General features: G+C 43.8%; 1 protein-coding gene across 7 annotated transcripts in view; it reads left to right on the top strand.

The window, feature by feature from the left end:
- Plcb4 (phospholipase C beta 4) overlaps positions 1–12,348 on the top strand; it is a 363,080-nt gene that overhangs the window by 81,593 nt on the left and 269,139 nt on the right. For 6 of the 7 annotated variants that reach the window (XM_031372018.1, XM_031372023.1, XM_031372017.1 and 3 more), the window contains exon 2: positions 1,017–1,085. The gene's annotated coding sequence lies outside the window, so the exon portion shown is untranslated. Of the gene's footprint in view, positions 1–1,016; positions 1,086–9,564; positions 9,678–12,348 lie in introns of all 7 variants that reach the window. The other variant, XM_031372019.1, reaches the window with a different exon arrangement.

The following is a 12,348-nucleotide window of genomic DNA, read 5'->3' on the forward strand; positions in this document are numbered from 1 at the left end:
AGCAGACCAAGTCCCATCCGTCCTAGGCACCCAGTTTGGGGGGTGCCTGTATTTTTTTTTAACGACACCCCTACTCCTCATCCCTCCCCATCCCATGGTGCCAACTTCTAACCACAATAGTGACTCTGTGCTTGTCTGTTTAGTTCTGTGTGTAAATGAAATTTGGAAATGACCTTCCCTGCACCAGCTGGTTGCCCTCCCCTTTCCCTTGATCTTGGCCACTCATGGAAGCAGGACCAGTAAGGGACCTTCAATTTAAAGAAAGAAAAGAAAAGAAAAAACAATAAAAAGGCTAATTAACAAAAAAAATAAAAAGAAAATATTTGGATTTTTAATGGGAAGACAGAAAAATGTGCCTATGGTCACTAGTGTCCAGGCTGACTGTGGGTTTGTTGAGAGATAGAGGGAGGAGGCATAAAGTAGTATATAACCATAAATCATAGGACTTACGGCCCAGTGAACACAAATTTAGAGCTTTATTGAGCATTCCATTTGTCAGCTTCCCATCACTAGACATACCCCCAAGACTACAACTTAAAAGAAGTAAGGTTTTGCCTGGGGTCAGAGTGTCCTAAGTTTAATCCCGTGGTCACTTAGTCACCTTGTTTTGGTTAGTCATAAGGTCAAGACCAGGAGTGTTTGGTGAGAAGCGGTTCTCCTGTAGCATCTGTGAAATAGAGGAACCAGCAATGTCACATAAACCCTTTGGTGCCACATCCTCAGCCACATAACCTCCATTTATGGAGGCTCCACTATTTCCGTTAGTACCAAGCCGAGGACCAAGCCCTAAACACAGAAACTCCTGGGTGATGGCCAAGACAGAAACTAAAGCAGTATTTAGCAGAGAAAAACAAAACTAAACTAAAATGCAACAAACGAAACCAACGCCTGTCTTCAAACACTGACATCCAGTTCATCAGTATATGATTGTATTTGACCCAAAGGCAGCCAGTTTAGACTGCCTTCATCATTCCCTTCTGGTCTAACTCCTGGCTTCTTTTGTCTGGATTCTCTAGGAGCCTGCTGGCTAGTTTCTCTGTGGGTGCTGTCAACCACCTGAGAGGATTGTCGACAAAGCAGTCTGGGTGAGTCTTTAAAAATATGTCCAATGATGTCCTTCCTTCTGCTCTGAACCTGCGGTGACTTCCTGCCTCTTTCACAATGTAAGCCAGGGCCCTAACGAGAGTCTTGTGGGCTGGCATGGCCCCTTCCTTGTAGCCTCTGACTTCTGATACTACCCACTTTGTCCGTGCCCTGCTGGCTACCCTTACCAAATGCTGTTATTCACTCATGTCCTTCACGGGCCTTTTCACGTTCTTTCATTGACTGAGTCACTTTCTTTACAATATCTTTAGGTTAATGGCCTAACCTCCTTAAAATTTTTGCCATGTGGGATCTTGTTTCACTTAACTGCTTTTTTTGTTTGTTTGTTTGTTTGTTTGTTTTTGTGACAGGGTTTCTCTGTATAGCCCTGGCTGTCCTGGAACTCACTCTGTAGACCAGGCTGGCCTCGAACTCAGAAATCCGCCTGCCTCTGCCTCCCAAGTGCTGGGATGAAAGGTGTGCGCCACCACTGCCTGGCTCACTTTCCTGTTTTAATATTAAAATCCTTGAGATTTGTAATCCTACCTTCAGGATCTGTTTGTATTCAGACCATATCCTTATGTCTGCTGTCAGTGCCTGCTCTAGGATGTAGTTCCATGAGAGCAAGGGAGGTTCATGTCAGTATCATTGCTATGGCATGAAGTGTGGGCCAAGCATGCAGGAAACATTTGTTTCCAGATGCAACATAGTCATTTAGAGATGCCTTTTTGATTGGACTTGTGATTTCCTTGAGATCAGCTGTCGGTAATTATCTTTATACTGTCTTTGCTCAATCAATGTTGGTTAGTGGATAGAATCTGAAGCTTGAAATCCCAGCCTTTGGTTCTATGTAGTTCCAGAAAGTTTCCTTACTAAATAGACCGTTTAAGAAATGTTAGAGGAGAAGTGGTATGGTGTTGCATACCTGTAATCCCGTCGCTTAGGGAGTGGAGGCAGGAGGATTAGAAGTTTAAAGTCATCTTCAACTGTACTGCAGATTTGAAGCCAGTCTGGGTTATAAGAGATTATGATTTAAAACAAAACAAAAGCAAACAAACAGAACTCAAAATGTTAGATCTGAGCTAGCATGAGATACATAATGACAGTGTCTCAAAAGAAAAAAAATTTCAAAACAAAAATGGGGCTAGAAATGACTGGGTGGACAATAGGAGAGTAATTTGGTTCAGTGAGCTGAGCTTCCACTGTGCAGGCTAGAATCCACACAGCAGTTTGCCATCTCTTTTATCATTATTATGATGATTATTAATTGGATGCTCTTTCAAAATTTGGACTTTAAGCTTGCATCTGATGCCTTAGGAGATTATGCTAACCAGGGTGCAGAAATTACTGGGGCTGACCGTAACTATTCATGGCCAATTAAGGAACAGCGTTGGCAAGAAATTGGGGGCGGATATAGTAGTGCATTGTGGGAGTTCTAGTCGCTGTGGTTCCTATGTTGGCATTAGCTGACTGAGCTTCCTTCTGTAGCAGGGATGTTGATCTTCCTACCTGGAGACACATTTATAAACCACAATAATGAACAACCATGAGGGATTTAACTTTGAGGAGAGAAAAAAGAGAACAAAGTCAAGAAATCGCTTTTATTTGCAAAGCTTTGCATGAGAGGCCTTCGGAAGGCCGCTTTTGTTTAATTTTGGTATCAGTTTTCTTTCTTCCCAGGGGATGGAGATGGTTTTTGAAAAAATGCATGCAGAAAATCAGGCTGTGGGAGAGCAGAAATGAATTTTGGAATGTTTCCAAAGGATAGAATTCCCCCGAGAAGCAGGGTTACTGCACTGAAGGCCTGTCACAAAAGGGAGTGTCAGTCACAGACTATGCCTGCTGTCTCATTCCTGACATAACTGGTGGCCAGTTGTGAGGGCTTATACTTTTACATAGCATTTTAAAAAGGATTTAAGATGGAAGGGAAATAACACACACACACACACACACACACAACACACACACACAAATGTGTGCGAGTGCACAGTGGGGCTGAGTGTGGGTATGGGTGCGGAAGAATAATGAAACAGTAGTCGGAAATGCCGTTTCTTAATTTTAGATTTTAAGGGTTTAACTGGTTCTGAGATGTTTGGGATCTCCCTAAGTGGTAAAAATCCTGTGCAGCCCTCGTTTTCAGACACCATGACTGGGTGCGAGTTGCTGCAAAGAAAAGTTGAAATGAAATTCAGTCCTGGAGAGCAAGGCTGCAGGTGTGCAGAGTCAGGAGTTCCTGGCTCAAGCGCACACTGCTGGTCGCTTAGGTCTTTAAGTAGACAGCACCTGTTCCGCCCAGCTCTCCCCGCAAGCACCCCGGCTTGGCTTCTTGGCTCTCAGATGCCTTCTGTTTGCACTTATTTTTGTCTCTCTGTTTAAAGATGACAGCTTCCTTCAGAAGTGGAGTATGGAATTGTATGTCCAGGGTGGAAGTAGAAGTATTTCTTTGGTGACCACAGCGATATGAAGCAGAAAATCCAAGCTACTGGGCTCTGAAAGTCTTTGTGTGTCCTTTATGGACATTTCAGGAGTCTGGGAGAGACGAGTGGTTTAAAATAATTCTCTCCAGAACGTAAAAGGAGTTTTTGTTTGTTTGTTTTTGATTAGGAAAATATACGGTCATATCCTGATTTTGTTTTTGGAATGTTGGTTTTTGATAAGTGACCTAATTTTTTAAATGTGGGTTTAGCGCTGAAAAGTGGCTCAGCGGTAAAGAGCACACAATGCTTTTCTAGAGGACCCCAGTGCTTCTGACTGGGTCACAACTACCTTTAATTCTCCTTCCAAGAGACACACAGTGCCCTTTCTGGCCTATGCCAGCACTTAAAATGTGTAAGCCTGGCTAGGCACTCCCCTCCCCCGGACACACACACAATTAGAAATGGAACAAAATAAAGTCTTTCAGAAAGTCTGGCTCTTCATTCTTTCTAAATTCACAGTGGTCACTTTGGCTGGCTAAGGCAGGGATCAGGAGTCTTTCTCTCCCCTGTTGGTTGTTGTCTAGGGTTAGTACTCATCTGTTCCCGAGGTTGTGCAAGGAAGAAGATGAAGAGAAGACACTCAGAAACCTCAGTCGTATTTGTACTCTGTCCCTACCTTCAAGTCATTTTCCCTTCCAGCTTCTCCTTTATTCCCCTGGCCACATACCCTCCCCACTGAGTGGTCAGTGTTCAGCTCTGAGCTAGCTACAGTGAGTGGAGTGAGCATAGACGCTTCTCAGTATGGAGGTGGCACCAAATGCTCAGTGTTTTGTAGTAGGAAAACATTAATGCCAGCTCAGTTCTATCGGGTAGTCTCACATAGTGGTGTGAGGGTCCCTGTAGCAGCTTTGGCGAAATACTATCTCGACCAGTACATGAAGAACGAACGGAGCCCTCTGGACAAATCCTGTTTGTGTTCAGATTAGTATGTGATTAAGAGCTGGGACTTTGCAGAAGAAACTCCACGTTGTAGAGGCCGCACTTTATGTTGGGGTTGTTATTTCGGAACTTACTGCTAATTTCAAGCACCTGAAATTGAAGTTTGAGCATCAAAGTTTAGTGGATGTGTTTGTATTTACCAGCTTTTATGGTGCCACCTTGTGGCTACTGAGCATGTGGGATTTAGTGTTGACTAGGTCCAGCCAGGGGGAAGGCTGCAGTGCTTGATGAACTTTGACACCTTGAGGGGACGCCTGCTGATTCAGATTCAGATTCACATCACATGTGACCAGGCTCTGGAGAGTTTCAGAGCAGCAGTTCCAGGACCATTTGATGGGATCAAGCATAGTTGCAGATGCGTAGTACACATGGGGCAGGAGTCAGGGAGTGAGGGGATGAGGTGGCTGGTGAGTCGGCGTCAGGTCAGCAAGCACACATGGGAATGTTGAAATTGTAGAGATCATTTGAGCAGAAAATTGCACCGTCTGTGGATTTTAGATACTTCATGACTCACCCTTAAATTCTAATCATATGCGATTGTAAGCATAAAGTTTTGTGATGTCAGAGTGCTTGTGGGGTGTTTTTTGTTGTTGTTGTTTTTGTTTTCGAAGGCCCAATTAGCCATTTTGGAAGAGAACATAATATACATGCTCTATCTAGTGAAGAGGTTGGATAGACTATTCAGTTGTAACACTGGAGGTAATTTGATTGGGACTTGAACTTGGAGGTCTGTGGTTAAACCAGTTGTGTGAAATAGGAGTTAGATGAAGCTCAGCCAGTTTTCTTCATCTTGGGACTTTGGGAGCGTCAAAGGTGCTGACAGATTTAAAGTGTGCAGGGTAACATTACTCCGAACTTTAGTTCTAGAAATAATCTTTACAGTTGGGCGAGATGCATCCTCAGGAACGGCATCCGTTATGTATTGCCATAGTAAGATCTATAACCAGCAACCCCAAAACTTGAGGGGAAGGCAATAATGAAAGCATCGGTGCGGAGTCCCTGGGAGAGCCTGCTCAGTGGTTAAGAGTGCATAGCTTGCCGCCCTGGCAGAGGGTGGAGGTTCAGTTTCTGGTGCTCACAGTAGGGAGGACACTACTGCCTATATCTCTAGTCCCAGTGGGCCTAAGGCCTGTGACCCCCCCTCCACATATAATTAAAAATAAAGTAAAATAAAAACTGTTTGCAAAATTAAAAAAAAAAATTAGCTGGGCATAATGGTGCATGCTTTTAGTGCCAGCATTTGGGAGGCAGAGGCAGGAGGATCCCCAGGTTTGAGGCTGTCTTGGTCTACAGAGCAAGTTCCAGGGCAGCCAGGGCAAACTTTATTTTGAAAAACCAACACCAGAAACCAGATTGGACTTATTTATTTCATTTTGGCTATGTGCATTTATGTATGTTGTATGTACGTTCACCATGTGCCTGCCTGGTGTCTATGCAAGTCAGAAGGAGGGGCTGAACCTCCTTGTACTGGAATTATGGATGATCGTGAGCCTCTGTGTAGGTGCTCGCAACCAAACCCTATTCCTACAAAAAGAACAGTAAGTCCTTTTAACTGCTGAGCCATCTTTCAAGCCCTGACGATACCTAATTTTTTTTAAATGTCCCTATCCTGACAATTTAGAGGTTCACCTGCTTCTTCATCGGGGCTTAGCTGACGTCCGCTGACAGCAGTAACTATCACCTCCTGTGGACTGGGCAAACAATTCTGTCCTAGGGCGGGTTGGCCTATGTGTCTACGTTGTGAGTGAGGATGGCTTTAGCCAGTAAGACTGAGGTCACTTATTTCTGTGGTGTTTGTCTTTCATCCTTAGGCATACTCCATCTGGCATGTTTGCTTAGGTATGACACAGGAGCAAGAATGGAAGGGGACGAGCTTGCTGCATGAGGACTTCCATTGCCTTTACTACTTTATATCATGTTTGCTAATGTCCTCTTGGCCAAAGGCAGGTGTGGCCTGTGACAGTGGAGGATGGCACTTGAAGGTTACATGGCAGAGGGTGTGGTCACAGGAAAGGGGAAGAATTGAGCTTGTTCTGCAGTCAGACCACCCTAGACTAAGTCTTGCTGGATGAGATCACCGTCAACTGAGTGAGGAATGAGGTCAGACTTTCTTCTCTGCCTCGACCATAGATTGTACTTTTAATTCTGGTAAGCAGCCTCACAAATAGACATCTGGGCCATGTCAAGGAAGAGACGGTTGATCTGGATCTGTAAAGGGTTTTTGTTGTCTTTGTGTGGGATCAGCCCAGTCAAGGGCTGAAAGGAGTGCAGATCTCGTGTAGTTATGGGGTTACATCATGTCAGAAGGAAATGAGAAAAACAGAGGCATGGAGAAGATCACTGGCCTATGTAATGCCAAGCAGGCAGCTAGAAGCTAAGCTGGCTCTCAACCCCAGATTCTCTCTCAAGCCATTAAGGGCTCTAACGACCTTAAAGAAGGTTTGTTGGATGGTGGAAGGACTAAAATGTGTTCGTAGTCTGTATTGAAAGGAGAAACCCCATCTCCTCCGAAGGGCCTGTAATGTATGAGATTTTTAAAATAGGAAGATCAGAGAGGAGCAGGGCTGTGTTTGTCTCTGGAAAGCCGAAGCTTGCTAAACTGTGGTTGCCCATCTTTGGGAATCTAGTTTTGTTTTCTGTTTTCCTCTCCTTCCCCTTCCTTACCCGTCCCGATACTTCATGAGGAGAAGTGAGCATAGGACTGCTGAGAAGAATCTGGGTTCTACTTCCTGCTTTGTTGAATAGCCTATGAAATTGTAAAGGTTGATCTAGCCTTCTGGAATAGGGCATCGCCAAATTTGGCTTAACGTTGAGAGGAACAGTTTGAGCTGAATAAGTAAAATTTGGGTAATGAAATTCTACCTATTTAAGCACTATCAAATAAACTTTATTTTGGGGGGGATAGAAATACTTTTGAAGTATTAGATTTTAAAGAATGTATTTAGCAGAGAATAATGGGAAACATTGAGCCCCTAGTTCTTGTGTATTTTTGGTGATAGGAATAGACCCAGAACCATTCTTAGGCCAGGCAAGTGCTCACCAGTAAGCTATAATCCCAACCACAGTTTGCATTTTTATTTTGTTTTTTTTTTTTGTTTTTTTGTTTTTTTTAAGGACAGGGTCTTGTGTGCTGCATATCTGAGGCTGTCCATGAATTGTCTCACCAATGCTGGATTTAAGCTGTGAGCCACCATCCCTGGAAGCCTTATCCTTTTAGTCCTTGGGTTTTGGGCTGGGCAGTAACAGAGCCCTGTGCTTGTGAGGAGCCAGTGAGTGTGAGAACGCACATCACCCTGTACCCCTGCTTATCACTGCTAGAGCGTGTGGGGTCACCTGTCATTTCAGTGGTGGTAGGAAGACTCATGCTTTAAGTTGTTGGATCTTATTCTAAGAGTGTTTAAGCTTCTTGTTGGTTACTTTCCTGCTGTACTCTGGGGCTGTTTAAAGTGCAGCTTTGTTCATTCTTCCTGCTCCCGGGCTGCATTGCCCCAGGGGCATGGCACCTGGGTAGATTGGGGGACTGAGCACTGGTGAAGGCTGTCGTGGAGAAAGATCCAGGGTACCCTCTGTGTCTCTAACCTTAGTACCTGTAGGAATAGCTGTGTCGATGTCATGGCTTCCACCCTCTCCTCTCGGAAGCCCATGCCATTCTCATCAGGTGGCTCCTGGCTCCAAGCCTTTAATAGCACCACACCCTGTTATCAAACCCATTCCTCCCCTCTTCTGTCCTAGTTGCTGGCCACTGACTGCATCCTTGAGCTGCCTGGAAGTTGCCTTTTTATCATTACAATGTTTTTCCCTGTGAAAATTTGCTTCTTGAAATCTACCTTGAGGACAACATCCAACTGTTTAGTTTATTTTGTTGGTCAAAATGGTGGAAATGTCATCTAGCCATTGTGAATGGTAGTTTTAAGAGTCCGGGCTCCAGTTCTAGCAACACCACTCCTGGTTAGTGCAATTCAGCATGCTTTGTAACCTTGGTGGGACACACTTTTTTCACCTAAACAATGAATGTGTCTGTGCTGTCTCAACTTGGGTTTCCTGGGATCTGGACTCTCATCTAGAGGTCATGGGATAGAGGTTCACTCTGCAGTGCTCTAGATACCCAGCCTGTGGAGGGGAGGGCGGACAAAGGGTGGAGCTGAAGGAGAAGCTGAGCTGAAATTCAGGCTTTACAGAAGGTAGCAGGGAGACTCTTTTCACAGGTATTAACTGTTAGTGGTACTTAACCATGGGGAACAATGGAGGCCTATCTCTGCAGAGGCTCTTAGTCTTCTGTCAGCCTCACTCAAACAACGTGGGAACTACCTTTTGGTCCTGAAGTAGAGTCTATCCACTAGACCACAGTGACTATATCCAGTCTTTATTCCCTAAGACTCCTAAGGTTAATTTAGCATTGAATTTGCCACAAGTCCTTCCAGTGCCCATCCTTATTCCTGTTATGTAACCTGGGTGTTAACTGTGTATCCTTGCATCATTTCTCAGACTCCTGAAGGGGCTGAGGTTTCTGTTTTATCACAGACCTAAGGTCTTGCCAGGTTAAGTGTCTTGCTCCAGGCTACTCATTCAATAACTGATGGAGAAATCCTCCCATGGGGCCCACCAGCTTTACCATGAGCCAAGCCAGACTTTTAAATGAGATATTTGAGCGACTTAAACGGCAGTCGGGGAAACCTCCTGAAAATATCTCCAGCAAAGTGTAGGTGTTGTTTTAGTAGAAACATTTCCTCTGTTGCCATAAAAATCTTCTCCCAAATGGCTTTGTGAGAGCAAAGCTGTGCAGGCTCTGCTGGTGTTTGTGAAGGGAACCGTATGGCTCAGCCACAACACAAATGATTTGTTCTCCTGGCCGTGTTGCCACAGCAATTTGATTTCTGGAATCCCCAGTGAGCGAAAAAGATCTAAACACATAAGTTTCTTCATAATTAGATGTTTAAAGAAGAGCCAAGAGGAGGAGTCGGGAACCCAGGTACATTTTTCATTCCGTGAGTGATCCTAGACTTGAGTGTGCACACTCAGGGGTAGAACTCACTCACCCATAGCTCCTCCCTCTTTCTGTGTGCAGCTCTCTGCTCTTCACCAGAAATGAATATGAACGTCAGCTACAGCCCCTCAAGCAAAGTGATGTGTGAGTAGGCGTTCCTCGCTGGTTTTGGAGAACGGAGAAAACCCAGCCCTGTGAGTCGCGTCTAGATAAAAGCGTCTTTTTCTGTTGGAGAGATGCCTTGTCACGTTGGCTAAAGATGCTGATAAGAAGTCTCTGTAGCTTTAAGGTCAAGAGTTAATTCCTAATTGCTTATTCCAAGGGGCCCAATTTTTATGATGAACGAGGGTTGATTTTTGTTGTTCTCAATAGCCAAGTAGGAAGTGACAGTTGCTTGAAGAAGATGGAAGTTCATGGTAAGGAAATTTGGAGTACAAACACACTTTGATTTTGTACTATGGTCTAGAGCTCAGGTTCCCATCCCTCTGTCTTGCCATCTTGATTCCATTTTTTTCCTTGCTTACTGGCCACTTGGGCCACTTTACCTTAGGCTATTCGGTCATGAATTACAACTGTATGCCTTGCCTTCTGCTATATCTTAGCAGAGCCTAACATCTAGAACAGCATTTTTCATTTTCCTTTGATCCCTCCCATATTTGTCCAGTGACCAGTTCAAGAAAGTAGTGTCTGAAGACCATAGTGTCATAAGTGTTAATATGGAGGGGCTTATGAGCTGGAAGTGAAAGTATTTGTGAGAATCATTGCTGTGGGAAAATGTAGCCTTTATCAAATCTATGGATGAGCTGCATGGTTCTTGTGGCCTTGTGTAGATCACTGAGTACATTTAAGGTCAGCTGTGGGTTGATAGATGGCTCTGCTGATTTCGTTTGGGCACAGGATGTAGTGTGGCTGGCTGTAGCTGTGTGCTAGCTGTGGCTGTAGCTGTGTGCTGGCTGTTCTGAGATGGGGTGATTTTACTTTACACAGCTTCTGCTTGTCCAGTAGGTCAGCCTTGGCTTTCATGTTGATTGCATGGTCTAAGAAAAAGGTCAAGGTTAAGAATAAACATAGCCCAACTTTTGCTGGGATTCAAGTTAGAACTCCAGATTCTATAGGACCAAAAAAGACAATGTCAATGTTAAGTCATAAACTAGGAGAGAACATTATTGTTGTTGATGTTATTTTCTTTTTTCAAGACAGGCTTTCTCTTTGTAGCCCTAGCTGTCCTAGCACTCCCTCTGTATGTAGACCAGGCTGGGCTCGAACTGAGCCCCCCTCCCCCTCGCCTCCCTAGTGCTGTGATTAAAGGCTTGTACCACCACCACTAGGTTAGGGGAGAATGTTTTAAACCAGTTAGCAGCAAAAAACATAAATGAAGACTCTGCTCATAGGATGATTTCTTTTGCCTTACTCTCCTAAATTGTTTCAGTTACATAGTTTGTAATGTCTGAATATGCTTATAAACATTTTTATAGTTGTGATAGCTATCAGGAAGACTTTTTTGGTAGATTTTTTTTTGTGTGTGTCTTCAGTCATCTCTCATAGGTAATTTTTCAAGAAGTCATATAAAGGGTGCCTGTGGCCATTATATAGGAAGTTAACACCAGCACTGGTATTAGCTACGTGCTGTATATAGTTCTCAACAACCCCAAGAGGATGATGATCATGCTGCTGCTGATGGTCATGATGATGCAGTAATAATGCCAATCCTAGATGATGGGATTAAGACACAAAAGGTTGTAATATGCAAATATTCAAGAGGTTTGCACTCGGGGAACAGGTTCTACTTCTCCCACTCACTCTCGGCGTGTGAATCCAGGTCATATAAAGCATGCAGGAAATGCAAGACTAATCTGACAGACTCGAGAGGGGAGGACATAAGGCTTAGACCGTAGAAATTAACTTTGGACTCTGTGTACATAAATTGCGTCGACGATTTACAGGGCTGCTTCTCGCAGGCATGTGTGACATTCAGGAGCAATCAGACCTTATTATCTGGTCTTTAAGGGATTACTGGGCTCTGGGCATCTTGAAGGTTACATTTGCGATCAGCATTAATTTTATTGTTAACCGTTTTTGTTCATGTTAGCTTCAGGGTCCTTAGCCTTTTCTTTTTTTCTTTTTTTCCCCTCAGGGAGGCTCTAGTTGAGTTCCAGGGAGCTGATAACTAATGGGACTAAATGATCAAGTTGCTTATCCAGTTGCATCAGCCGCCAGAGAGTGGGCGTGGCTTTGGTTGAACTCTCAGGTCCCTGGTTCATGCCACCATACATTGTTGCCCTTCCATCCCTTACTATTTTAGTCAAAATGCCCATTAAATGTATTGGAGTGCAGTAGGCCCAAAACATTTATCTGAAGTAACTTTCTTCATGTGTTTTATCAGGTGTATATGTGGTAATATAACCACCTCCTTTAAAGTGGTTTGATTAGGGTACATGCACAAATAAAGGCAATTTAAAGAAGTTAATGATAAAGGAAAATTATGCGAAGAAAACGATAGAGGAGATACGGATTTGTGTTTTGTATTCAAGCACATTTTAAAAATTCTTTATATAAAATGACTTTGATTTAAATTTGCTGTGGTAAAATTCAAGAAAACAGCAATTATTGGGATGCTGTGTGCATCAGAAAGGATGCAAACATAGTGGAGGAAATACATGCCTGACTGTAAACATGTATTTGACATCTGAATATGTCAGCTTTCTAATGCTTTGGCAATTATCTGAATGGTAGTAAACCTAAAGACAAGAAGGCTTCTTTTAGCTCTGGGCTCAGAGGTAGCTAGTCCCTTGTTTTGGGACTGCGGAGTGGCAGAGTATCGTTTGCGGTGAAGAGGCTTCTCTTGTGATGGTGGCCAGGCAGTGG

The sequence above is a fragment of the Mastomys coucha genome, unplaced genomic scaffold (assembly GCF_008632895.1).
Source record: "Mastomys coucha isolate ucsf_1 unplaced genomic scaffold, UCSF_Mcou_1 pScaffold15, whole genome shotgun sequence".
Taxonomy (NCBI): domain Eukaryota; kingdom Metazoa; phylum Chordata; class Mammalia; order Rodentia; family Muridae; genus Mastomys; species Mastomys coucha.